The following is an 11,356-nucleotide window of genomic DNA, read 5'->3' as shown; positions in this document are numbered from 1 at the left end:
CGTCCAATGAAAGCACGTAAAACTTCGTTCATTAACCTCATGAAAGTACTAGGTGCATTAGTTAACCCAAAAGGCATGACTAACCACTCATATAATCCAAACTTAGGTTTAAATGCTGTTTTCCATTCATCACCCAATTTCATACGAATTTGATGGTATCCACTACGCAAATCAACTTTGGAGAATATTGTAGAGCCACTCAATTCATCAAGCATATCATCTAGCCTAGGAATAGCATGACGATAACGAATAGTAATATTATTAATGCCTCTACAATCAACGCACATACGCGACGTACCATCCTTCTTCGGCACTAAAATGATAGGAACAGCACAAGGACTAAGGGATTCGCGTATATAACCTTTGTCGAGCAGTTCTTGTACTTGACGCATAATCTCCTTCGTCTCCTCTAGATTGGTACGGTATGGTGCACGGTTGGGTAGCGAAGCACCGGGAATTAAGTCAATTTGATGCTCAATCCCTCGAATAGGTGGTAATCCCGATGGCACGTCTTGTGGAAAGACGTCAGCGAACTCCTGCAAAATGTTAGTGACAGCAGGGGGCAAAGAGGAAGGCACGTCCTCGAATGAAAATAATGCCTCTTTGCACACAAAAGCATAGCAAACAGATTTGCTAAAATCTAGCTCATCAATATCAGATTTGGTGGCAAGTAAACATGCAGTTTTCAATTTAATTTCAGAAACAACAGTAGATGGTTTATTATTAGGCTTCATTTGGTGCTCAAATTCTTTTGCCACAATCTGATTTTCACTCTTATTTGTCTCCTGTTTTGCTTTATTAGCTCTCTTAATATCATCTTTCAAAATGGAATCAGGAGTCATAGGAAGCAAAGTAATATTTTTATCGTTATGAACAAGAGTATACTGATTGTTTCTACCATGGTGTACAGAATTTTTATCAAATTGCCATGGTCTACCTAGTAATAAGGAACATACTTGCATAGGTACCACATCACAATCAACATAATCAGCATATGTAGAGATACTAAAATGCACACGAACAGTACGTGTTACCTTAACCTTGCCGCTGTTGTTGAACCATTGGATGTAGTAAGGATGTGGATGTGGTCTTGTGGTGAGAGATAGCTTCTCCACCATCTCCATGCTAGCCAAGTTATTGCAGCTCCCTCCATCTATGATCACGCGAATAGAACGTTCCTTCACAACTCCCTTTGTATGGAACAAATTATGCCTCTGATTTTGCTAAGCTTGTGTAACCTGCACACTCAAAACACGTTGAGCAACTAAACATTCATACCTGTCAGCATCTTCAGGAGCCATGTATTGCGTCTCATGATCAGAATCGTCTCCACCGTGTTCTTCACGTGTAATAAGAGCCATAGTCTCCTCATCATAGTCACTAGCGGACTCATACCCACCATCCTCAGTAACAATCATCACACGCTTAGATGGGCATTCTCTCGCATAATGACCTCCACCCTTGCAACGTCGACAAATAATATCATGTGTTTGCCCTGTTGATGCCATGGACGAAGAAGAGCTCTTTGCAGGCCCAGAAGGTGTGCTCTTGGCAGATCGTGGTGATTGTGCCTGCTTTATTGTATCACGGTTGGAGGTGGCAGCCGACGGAGGCACCGGTGTAGCAGAACGTGTGGAAGTAGATGATGCACGTGGTGTCCATGATGAAGATCGGCCTGCAGAAAAGTTGGTCCGCGCCAATGCCTGTCGATCCTACAATTCACGTTCAGCTTTACAAGCAAGATGGAATAAACGAGTGATATTAGTATACTCCTTATACTCTAGAATCGTCTGAATCTCTCTATTTAATCCACCCATAAAACGTGCAAGCATAGCTTCATTCTCCTCAACAATACCACATCTAATCATGCCAGTTTGTCATTCCTGATAATATTCTTCTACAGAATTTTTTCCCTGTCTTAAGCACTGCAATTTTTGAAGTAATTCACGTTGATAATATGGTGGAACCCAACGAGTACGCATAGCAGTTTTCAAAGTAGCCCAAGTAGCCGGAATAGGATATAATCTATAATGCTCAGACCACCAAACACATGCAAAACTAGTGAATGCACAAACAGCAGCAGGAACACGTCTCTCCTCGGGATATTGTAAACATGTAAATCGTTGTTCAGTTTCTAACTCCCAAGTAAGATATATATCAAGAACATATCTACCCTCAAATGGTGGAATATTCAATTTTAGTTTAGGGAGATGGTCATGATCTCGTACCTAAGGGTGAGCCCTACCATTGCCATTATCTGCATGTGGACGACCTGGTGGTTGCTGTGCTGGTGGTGGCACGTAGTTTTGATTTTGATCAACCTCATCCTCATAATCTCCCACATAATCATCCTCCTCCACATCAGCAGTAGGAGCCACAGAAGTATCAACAGCAGCACCAGCAGTTTGGCCCGACTGAAGAGGGACACGGCTCGCTCGGCGGAGGGCTGTTTCCCGACGTGGAGGTAGTCGATGTTGTTGCTGTTGTTGTAGAGGTGCGTTAGGTGCAGCCGGTGGTGGTGGTGGAAGACGCGCGAGCAATTCATTAAACCTATTATCGAGCTTTGTTTTGAACGTCTTCTCCATGCCATCTATCTTCTCCATGGCCTCTTCAAATCTGTTTATCACATCTTGCACCTGTCCACTCATCATTTGTTGAAACGTATCATGAAGCTCCTTGTTCGTCAAGTTCTCCCAGTCAGTCTCGTCGGCTTGTGAACCTGGCATGGTTAGCAGCAATAGAAACACACAAGAATATAATCCTACAGACTACTAACAAGTGGTGGTGGTGGCGGGTGTCACAAATCCGTCAAGCAAATCTCAAATTCTTACCAGTTCTTACCCAGCAGCAGGCGGTGATCGGCAACCGTTGTAGTCAAAACTCTCAAAAGCTTGGATAGAGCGATTGCGAGGGAGAGTCAAACGCATGACATAGATGTATGTGGATGATAGAGGCAAAGGTGTCCCGTCTTTCGATGCGATGATGGATATCGCTTTGGTGGAAGTCGACTTTGACATTCCGACTACGAACGTGCGAGGACGTCGCGCCTTAGCAATCGCTAAACCAACTCCGAGAGGTTATTGACCACGCCGGAGCATGATCAACCTGACCACGAGGGTCTGTTTCCTGGGAGCAAACGAAGAACAAGCAAGAAACTAAGATTGCAATCTGGATATTGCGAATATAAGATGAAAGCTTTATTGATCAAGGTGGGGTTCTATGACGCCTTTGTCTGGTCGTTGAACACAAAAGAAGTATGCGAAGTTGCAGCTATGGCGAACTTTTAATCTAAACAAAACCCAAAGTCTAAACGGTGCCCTAAGGGCTGTATATATGGAGGAAGAGAGGGGAATTTTGTGGCCCTTGGTGGAGGGGTCCGAAATCAACCCTATCTCTTGTTTCCCCACACATACGGACTCTAAAAATAGCCTATACTTATGTATTTCGAAATTACATGGGCCTGGCCCAATAAAAAGGTAACGCAACACCTATAATAGCCTCGGGACGAAATTTATGAAGTGGCATCTTGTATATTTCATCCATGGCTTCATGCACCCATTATGGTGGCTTCAAAGTCCTGAAATCATCACTTGTAACTCCGTTCTTGTTCCCCTTGCGCATGGCATCATCTCCATGCTTGTTCTTGCTCCAATGTTCATCCTTCTCCAAGCTAGGCCCTTCATTTGTAAGCAAAACAAATGTATCCAATTTAGGCAGCATCATATTCTCATGAACATTAGAATCATTACCAAGAAACGAAAGTACCTAATAATTTAATTGGCGTGCGCGAGCTCTAGTAATTGGTCCCGTATATGTAGCAGTAGGGGCTGTGGGTGTAACAATGGTATTGATGTCCTCATCATCCTCCCCTTCTTGAAATGAAGTCGTCCTCGACGGAAGCTCATCTTCCTCACTCAAATAAGGCTTCAAATCTGCAATGTTAAAAGTGGGACTAACCCCAAAATCTGCAGGCAGCTCAAGTTTATATGCATTATCATTTATTTTCTCTAACACCTTAAAGGGACCATCAGCCCGTGGCATGAGCTTTGATTTGCGCAAATCAGGAAATCTATCCTTACGCAAATGTAACCAAACAAGATCTCCAGGTGCAAACACAACATGTTTTCTACCCTTATCTCCAGCAAGTTTATATTTGGCATTCATACGCTCAATGATGAGGACATCAATACCATTGTTACACCCACAGCCCCTACTGCTACATATACGGGACCAATTACTAGAGCTCGCGCACGCCAATTAAATTATCAGGTACTTTCGTTTCTTGGTAATGATTCTAATGTTCATGAGAATATGATGCTGCCTAAATTGGATACATTTGTTTTACTTACAAATGAAGGGCCTAGCTTGGATAAGGATGAACATTGGAGCAAGAACAAGCATGGAGATGATGCCATGCGCAAGAGGAACAAGAACGGAGTTACAAGTGATGATTTCAGGACTTTGAAGCCACCATAATGGGTGCATGAAGCCATGGACGAAATATACAAGATGCCACTTCATAAATTTTGTCCCGAGGCTATTATAGGTGCTGCGTCACCTTTTTATTGGGCCAGGCCCATGTAATTTCGAAATACATAAGTATAGGCTATTTTTAGAGTCCATATGTGTGGGGAAACAAGAGATAGGGTTGATTTCGGACCCCTCCACCAAGGGCCACGAAATTCCCCCTCTCTTCCTCCATATATACAGCCCTTAGGGCACCGTTTAGACTTTGGGTTTTAATTAGATTAAAAGTTCGCCATAGCTGCAACTTCGCGTACTTCGTTTGTGTTCAACGACCAGACAAAGGCGTCACAGAACCCCACCTTGATCAATAAAGCTTTCATCTTATTTTCGCAATATCCAGATTGCAATCTTAGTTTCTTGCTTGTTCTCCGTTTGCTCGCAGGAAACAGACCCTCGTGGTCAGGTTGATCATGCTCCGGCGTGGTCAATAACCTCTCGGAGTTGGTTTAGTGATTGCTAAGGCGCGACGTCCTCGCACGTTCGTAGTCGGATCGTCAAAGTCGACTGCCACCAAAGCGATATCCATCATCTCATCGAAAGACGGGACACCTTTGCCTCTATCAAGTGGTATCAGATTTCCAGGTTGCTCGGTGAGATTTTATAGTTTTTCGTAGTTTAGATCGAGTCTGTTCTTCATACCTATAGTCCACGAGAAAGCCAAAAAAAATTAGGGTTAGTTCATCCCATCCGAACCAATCTGAGCCTTGCATAATCTTTTCTGTATTTGCTTTGTTGAATTTGCGGTTGCATCGTCGTGTCCAGTTGCTGGTCTTAGCGTCTAGTCTTTTAGAGTTTCGAGTTCTGTTCACAGGTTGTCACGTCGCCGCTGCCATATATCACCACCGCATCGTCATCATCGCTGTTGCCATATACCACCACCACATATTCACCGCTAATCCGAATCCATATACGCCACCACATATCCGCCGCCATCACGCCAATCCGAGTTCACCTGCAACATATATCCGCCACCTGTCCGTGTTCCACCAGATTCATCTCCGCCACCAGTCCGAGTTCCATCAGATTCATCTCCGCCACCAGTCCTAGTCCGAGTCCAGTAATTGTTGCATTGTTCTCGATTTCTAGATCACGCGATACTCCGAGTCATGACAGAGAAGGACTCCCCAACTTCCGAGCCATCCGCAGAAGAAAAATAGTTCCAATTTCAAAAAAAAACTAAGTCTGGAAAATTCTGGCTAGGCAGTTTTTAGACCATTTGTAGACTTTTTCGAAAAAAAATTGTTGCGGAGCAAAAAAAAGAGGAAAAAAAAGTGCAAAAAAAAGAGAAAAAAAAATCCAGAGTGTGCTCCTCCCTTGTTTACGTGTCGCGCCGTGATTTTGTTGGTGTTCTAGGCTCGCGTCTCTAGCACAGTCTAGCCTAGGACCAGCACAGTACCGTCGTTGAGCGTTTATTCAACTTTGCATCTCTGAATTGATTATTGCTGACCCTTTTTGCTACCATATTATAAGCCTTCCCAGCTCCACATACATCTACGTCGTGCGTTTGACTCTCCCTGGTAATCGCTCAATCCAAGCTTTGAGAGTTTTGACTACAACGGTTGCCGATCACCGCCTGTTGCTGGGTAAGAACTGGTAAGAATTTGAGTTTTGCTTGACGGATTTGTGACACCCACCACCTCCACTTGTTCGTAGTCTGTAGGATCATATTCTTGTGTGTTTCTATTGCTGCTAACCATGCCAGGATCACAAGCCGACGAGATTGACTGGGAGAATTTATCGAACAAGGAGCTTCATGATAAGTTTCAGCAAATGATGACTGAACAGGTGCAAGATGTGCTGAACAATTTTGAAGAGGCCATGGAGAAGATCACTGGCCTTGAGAAGACATTCGAAACAAAGCTCGACAACAAGTTTAATGAATTGCTCGCGCGTCTTCCACCACCACCACCCGCTGCACCTAACGCACCTCTCCAACAACAACAACAACGACTACCTCCACGTCGCGAAACAGACCTCCGCCGAGCAAGCCGTGTTCCTCTTGCGTTTGGCCAAACTGTTGGTGCTGCTGTTGATACTTCTGTGGCTCCTGCTGCTGATGCGGAGGATGATGATTATGTGGGAGATTATGAGGATGAGGTTGATCAAAATCAGCACTACATGCAGCCACCTGTACCACCACCAGCAGGTCGACCTCAGGTATATATTCGTAATGGTAGGCCTGCACCACCACCTCAGGTACGAGATGATGTCCATATTCCTAAACTGAAATTGAATATTCCACCATTTGAGGGTAGATATGTTCCTGATATATATCTTACTTGGGAGTTAGAAACTGAACAACGATTTACATGTTTACAATATCCTGAGGAGAGACGAGTTGCTGCTGCTGTTTGTGCTTTCACTAGTTTTGCATGTGTATGGTGGTCTGAACATTGTAGATTATATCCTATTCCAACTACTTGGGCTGCTTTGAAAACTGCTATGCGTATGCGTTGGGTTCCACCATATTATCAACGTGAATTGCTTCAAAAATTGCAGCGTTTAAGACAAGGGAAAATTTTTGTAGAAGAATATTATCAGGAATTACAAACTGGCATGATTAGATGTGGTATTGTTGAGGAGAATGAAGCTATGCTTGCACGTTTTCTGGGTGGATTAAATAGAGAGATTCAGACCATTCTAGACTATAAGGAGTATACTAATATCACTCGTTTATTCCATCTTGCTTGTAAAGCTGAACGTGAAGTGCAGGATCGACAAGCATTGGGGCGAACTAACTTTTCTGCAGGCCGACCTTCATCATGGACACCACGTGCATCTTCTACTTTAACTGCACCAGCACCTCCATCCGGTGCCACCTCCAGCCGTGATACAAGAAAACAGGCACAACCACCATTATCTGCCAAGAGCGCACCTGCGGGGCCTGCACAGCGTTCTTCTTCTTCCATGGCATCAACAGGGCACACAAGTGATATTATTTGTCGTCATTGTAAGGGAGGAGGTCATTATGCGAGAGAATGCAAATCTCCGCGTGTGATGATTGCTACCGCGGATGGTGGATATGAGTCTGCTAGTGACTATGATGAGGAGACTTTGGCTCTTATTACACGTGAAGAACATGGTGGAGATGATTCTGATCATGAGACGCAATACATGGCTCCTGAAGACGCTGACAGGTATGAATGTTTAGTTGCTCAATGTGTTTTGAGTGTGCAGATCACACAAGCTGAGCAGAATCAGAGGCACAATTTGTTCCATACCAAGGGAGTTGTGAAGGAACGTTCTGTGCGCGTCATCATAGACGGAGGGAGCTGCAACAACTTGGCTAGCATGGAGATGGTGGAGAAGCTTTCTCTCACCACAAGACCACATCCACATCCTTACTACATCCAATGGTTCAACAACAGCGGCAAGGTTAAGGTAACACGTACTGTTCGTGTGCATTTTAGTATCTCTACATATGCTGATTATGTTGATTGTGATGTGGTACCTATGCAAGCATGTTCCTTATTAGTTGGTAGACCATGGCAATTTGATAAAAATTCTGTACACCATGGTAGAAACAATCACTATACTCTTGTTCATAAGGATAAAAATATTACTTTGCTTCCTATGACTCCTGATTCCATTTTGAAAGATGATATTAATAGAGCTAATAAAGCAAAACAGGAGACGAATAAGATTGAAAATCAGATTGTGGCAAAAGAATTTGAGCAACAAATGAAGCCTAATAATAAACCATCTAGTGTTGCTTCTGAAATTAAATTGAAAAGTGCATGTTTATTTGCCACCAAATCTGATATTGATGAGCTAGATTTCAGCAAATCTGTTTGCTATGCTTTTGTGTGCAAAGAGGCATTATTTTCATTCGAGGACGTGCCTTCCTCTTTGCCTCCTGCTGTCACTAACATTTTGCAGGAGTTCGCTGACGTCTTTCCACAAGACGTGCCACCGGGATTTCCGCCTATTCGAGGGATTGAGCATCAGATTGACTTCATTCCCGGTGCTTCACTGCCAAACCGTGCACCATACCGTACCAATCCAGAGGAGACGAAGGAGATTATGCGTCAAGTACAAGAGCTTCTCGACAAAGGTTATATACGCGAATCCCTTAGTCCTTGTGCTGTTCCTATTATTCTAGTGCCGAAAAAGGATGGTACATCACGTATGTGTGTTGATTGTAGAGGCATTAATAATATTACTATTCGTTATCGTCATCCTATTCCTAGGCTAGATGATATGCTTGATGAATTGAGTGGCTCTACAATATTCTCCAAAGTTGATTTGCGTAGTGGATACCATCAAATTCGTATGAAATTGGGAGATGAATGGAAAACAGCATTCAAAACTAAGTTTGGATTATATGAGTGGTTAGTCATGCCTTTTGGGTTAACTAATGCGCCTAGTACTTTCATGAGACTAATGAACGAAGTTTTACGTACTTTCATTGGACTATTTGTGGTAGTCTATTTTGATGATATACTGATTTATAGCAGATCTTTGGAAGAACATTTGGAACATTTACGTGCTGTTTTTATTGCTCTACGTGATGCACGTTTGTTTGGTAACCTTGGGAAGTGCACCTTTTGCACCGACCGAGTATCTTTTCTTGGCTATGTTGTTACTCCACAGGGAATTGAAGTTGATAAAGCCAAGATTGAAGCTATTGAGAGTTGGCCGCAGCCCAAAACGGTCACACAAGTGAGGAGTTTTCTTGGCCTCGCTGGATTCTATAGGCGTTTTGTGAGAGATTTCAGCACCATTGCTGCACCTCTCAATGAGCTTACAAAGAAAGATGTGCCTTTTCTTTGGGGTACCGCACAGGAAGAAGCCTTCTCGGTATTGAAAGATAAGTTGACACATGCTCCTTTACTCCAACTTCCTGATTTTAATAAGACTTTTGAGCTTGAATGTGATGCTAGTGGAATTGGATTAGGAGGTGTGTTATTACAAGATGGCAAACCTGTTGCATACTTTTTTGAAAAATTAAGTGGGCCTAGTCTGAATTATTCTACTTATGATAAAGAATTATATGCTCTTGTTTGGACTTTAGAAACATGGCAACATTATTTATGGCCCAAAGAATTTGTTATACATTCTGATCATGAATCTTTGAAACATATTAAAAGTCAAGCTAAACTGAATCGTAGACATGCTAAATGGGTTGAATTCATTGAGACTTTCCCTTATGTCATTAAACACAAGAAGGGAAAAGAAAATGTTATTGCTGATGCATTGTCTCGTCGCTATACTATGCTTTCACAACTTGACTTCAAAATATTTGGTTTGGAGACCATCAAAGATCAATATGTGCATGATGCTGATTTTAAAGATGTAATGCAGAATTGTAAAGAAGGAACAATGTGGAACAAGTTTGTCGTTAACGATGGATTTGTGTTTCGTGCTAACAAGCTATGCATTCCAGCTAGCTCCGTTCGTCTTTTGTTGTTGCAGGAGGCGCATGGAGGAGGATTAATGGGACACTTTGGCGTGAAGAAGACGGAGGACGTACTGGCTACACATTTCTTTTGGCCAAAGATGAGACGGGATGTTGAGCGTTTTATTGCTTGCTGCACTACATGTCAAAAAGCTAAGTCACGACTCAATCCTCATGGTTTATACATGCCTTTGCCTGTACCTAGTGTTCCTTGGGAGGATATATCTATGGACTTTGTTTTAGGTTTACCTCGAACAAAGAAGGGGAGGGATATCATATTTGTTGTCGTGGATAGATTCTCAAAAATGGCACACTTTATACCATGTCATAAAAGCGATGATGCTGTTAATGTTGCTGATTTGTTCTTTCATGAAATTATTTGCTTGCATGGTTTTCCAAATACTATTGTTTCAGATCGTGATACTAAATTTCTTAGCCACTTTTGGAGATGTTTATGGGCTAAGGTTGGGACTAAACTGCTTTTTAGTACTACTTGTCACCCCCAAACTGATGGCCAAACTGAAGTAGTCAATAGAACATTGTCTACTATGCTTAGGGCTGTTTTGAAGAGTAATAAGAAAATGTGGGAGGAATGCTTGCCTCATATTGAATTTGCTTATAATCGTTCATTGCATTCTACTACTAAGATGTGCCCTTTTGAAGTTGTGTATGGTTTCCTACCTCGTGCACCTATTGATTTGTTGCCTCTTCCATCTTCGGAGAAGGTTAATTTTGATGCTAAACAACGTGCTGAATTGATTTTAAAAATGCATGAGTTAACTAAGGAAAACATTGAGCGTATGAATGCCAAATATAAACTTGCTGGAGATAAGGGTAGAAAACATGTTGTGTTTGCACATGGAAATCTTGTTTGGTTACATTTGCGTCAGGATAGATTTCCTGATTTGCGCAAATCAAAGCTCATGCCCCGGGCTGATGGTCCCTTTAAGGTGTTAGAGAAAATAAATGATAATGCATATAATCTTGAGCTGCCTGCAGATTTTGGGGTTAGTCCCACTTTTAACATTGCAGATTTGAAGCCTTATTTGGGTGAGGAAGATGAGCTTCCATCGAGGACGACTTCATTTCAAGAAGGGGAGGATGATGAGGACATCAATACCATTGTTACACCCACAGCCCCTACTGCTACATATACGGGACCAATTACTAGAGCTCGCGCACGCCAATTAAATTATCAGGTACTTTCGTTTCTTGGTAATGATTCTAATGTTCATGAGAATATGATGCTGCCTAAATTGGATACATTTGTTTTGCTTACAAATGAAGGGCCTAGCTTGGAGAAGGATGAACATTGGAGCAAGAACAAGCATGGAGATGATGCCATGCGCAAGGGGAACAAGAACGGAGTTACAAGTGATGATTTCAGGACTTTGAAGCCACCATAATGGGTGCATGAAGCCATGGACGAAA

Source organism: Triticum aestivum, chromosome 1A (assembly GCF_018294505.1).
Source record: "Triticum aestivum cultivar Chinese Spring chromosome 1A, IWGSC CS RefSeq v2.1, whole genome shotgun sequence".
In the NCBI taxonomy this organism is placed as follows: Eukaryota; Viridiplantae; Streptophyta; class Magnoliopsida; order Poales; family Poaceae; genus Triticum; species Triticum aestivum.
Note: the sequence above shows the minus strand (reverse complement) of the source record.